Below are 2634 nucleotides of genomic sequence, written 5' to 3'. Positions count from 1 at the left end.
CATATGGTTCCACTGGTGAATTCTACTAAATACTTAAAGAAAAAAATACAAATTCTATGCAATCTCTTCCAGAAAACAGAAGAGTAGGGAACACTTCTAAAAATACTTTATAAGGCCAATAGTATCTTAACAAAATCATACAAAGTCAGTAAGAGAAAACTATCTTCTCTGACATGCCAGTGCCACTACAGACCAATCCTTCACTGTTATAGATTCGAAATTCCTCAACAAAATACCAGCAAATCGAATCCAGCAACATGGAAAAAGCATAATATGCTATGACTAAGTGGGCTTTGTCCCAGTAATGCAAGGCTGATTAATACTCTTAAAGTCAAGCATATTAATTATCTAAAGAATTAAAATGACAAGATCATATCAATTGATGCAAAAGACAAATACTGTGTGTGATTCCACTTATGTGAGATATCCAGAGTAGTCAGCATCATGGAAACAAAGTAGAATGGTGGTCGCCAGGGGCTGGGGGCAGGAGGGTGGGGCGGTAAGGAAGTGGGAAGTCGTTACTCTATGGGTATAGTATCAGCTTTGCAAGATAAAAACGTCCTAGAGATCTGCTACACAACAATGTGAATATAATTAACACTATTGAACTGTATACTTAAAAATGATTAAGAGGGTAAATTTTATATTAGATTTTTTTAAGCATAATTTTTTAAAAAAATTTTTAACTAGATTTCTAGGCCCCACCCTTGATCTGGTCGAGAATCCTTGGAGGATAGCCTGGGAATCTGCATTTTAACTAGCTCCCCAGGCTGTTTGGAAATGCATTCAAATTTGAGAAACTCTGCTCTGGTACGTATTTCCAAGTACCTCAGCAAAGTACTAAGTTCTCTGTCACCTCTGCCCTCTCCTACCATTCACCATGCAGGGTGGGAATCCCTTATAACATACAACATACAGGCATCTGTCAGATTTTCAAAATAAAACTACTTCCTTGATTTTTTTTAATTCTGGGGTCTTTCTCCCGTCAGTTTTTTTGGGTTTTTTGTTTTGTTTTGTTTTGTTTGCCAAGAGGAATCCGTGACTGCTCTCCGCTAAAGACTGCATGGCTACCACCAGCAGATGACCTTCTTGCTTCTAATAGTGCCTGAGCAAGCCTTGCCCAGCTTCCTTGTGTTGTTATCTGCACAGACACTTGTGTGATCAGATCTGCCCACCAGTTTACTCCCGATAACCCGTCAATATAGCACAGCCCAATTAAGAGACCCCTGATATCTGTCTCCAGAAACACTCAGCACCAGATCTGTTTCAAGTTTGAGTGGAAAGGTATTTCTCTTGATTAAAGGACTGGGTTGACCTAGAGTGTATTTGTGTTTTAAAAGAAGAATGTATCTGTCCAAGGAAGTCTCTGATGCAAGTAAATTCTCTAACAGGAAGAAGTTGAGAACAGTGGGGTATGAGGTGGTAGCAGTTAATCCCTGTTTTATCAAAAATAAAAAAAGAAGAAGAAGCCGAGTCTCAGGATTTCTTTGGTTTAGCCAAAAGTAAACCACAAAATGTGAAAACGAAGCTCTACCTTCTAATCGTTGATTCCAAACCTCACCGTCTTTCTGCTAGTGAAAGTAACTCCAAATGCATATTTATAATTTAACTGTGGCCATTTACCACTTAGCTCCAACTCTCAAGTCTTTCTTTTTTATAATTATGATGTTTATTTAATCATCCATTCATCAAATATTTAAGGACATCCATGGTCTAGGCATTGCTTCATAATAGCTATTTAAGGGGAAAAAAAATCTAGATGTTGAGTATTTAAAATCTAGCATCAAGCCCAGGAAGCAAAATACTAAAGATGAAAAAGTAAGAAATAAAATTTAAGGAGCGCTTTGAAGCACTAAATTGCAAATATCAAAAAAAATGGAAAATGCACTCCCTTCAGGCCTAGACTTTTGGACCTAGCCAGGTTAATTATTCAACAGCCTAAGGGAGCTGACACAGCCCACCCAGGTAAGTTTTAGGACTTGCTATAAAGAATTAAGAAACGGATATGAGAACAAGCATTTAACTTTAATGTGAACATGGTCAGTGCTTTCTTTCCTTTTTCTGACCTAAGGTCATTAACTTACCCTCTCTAGCCTCAGTTTCCTCCTCTATAAAAATTCAAGCCTCAAGAATGTCTCTTTCAGCCATATGCCCATAGCTTTACGATTCATATCAGCTCTATCCTGAGAATGGAGCTGTAAGCCCAGTCTGGAACATTCTGGGGCTCCCAAAATTGTAGAAAGCATATGCATGGGCCTCATATGCCTAATCAAGGTCAGGACCGTCTTTGTAATCAAGATGTGAGGTAGGATCTATGGCCATGCCACCCTGAAAACGACCAATCCCGTCTGACCTCGGAAGCTAAGCAGTGTCGGGCCTGGTTAGTACTTGGATGGGAGACCACCTAGGAAGACCGGATGCCGAAGGCGTTAAAAAAAAAAAAAAATGATGTGGGGTAGGGTTGGGGGCAGTGTGGGTAGGGAGGGTGAGTCCAGGCCCGATCTCTAGTGTTCATATCTTCTCTAACATGCCAGTGTCACTGAGGAGAAGTCATCTAAGGCTAGAGCTTTTCCAACTGTAGGTCAAGGCCCTCTAATGAGTCAAGGAATTTAGTGGGTTACCACCAGCATGTTT

The 2634-nt window shown here is 39.7% G+C and overlaps 1 pseudogene; it reads left to right on the top strand.

The window, feature by feature from the left end:
• The first annotated feature begins 2310 nt into the window (after positions 1–2310).
• Positions 2311–2429, top strand: LOC112479865 (annotated as a pseudogene).
• The last annotated feature ends 205 nt before the right edge of the window (positions 2430–2634 follow it).

The sequence above is a fragment of the Pteropus alecto genome, unplaced genomic scaffold (genome assembly GCF_000325575.1).
Source record: "Pteropus alecto unplaced genomic scaffold, ASM32557v1 scaffold21, whole genome shotgun sequence".
NCBI classification, from domain to species: Eukaryota; Metazoa; Chordata; class Mammalia; order Chiroptera; family Pteropodidae; genus Pteropus; species Pteropus alecto.
This window is presented reverse-complemented; position numbering and strand designations above follow the sequence as displayed.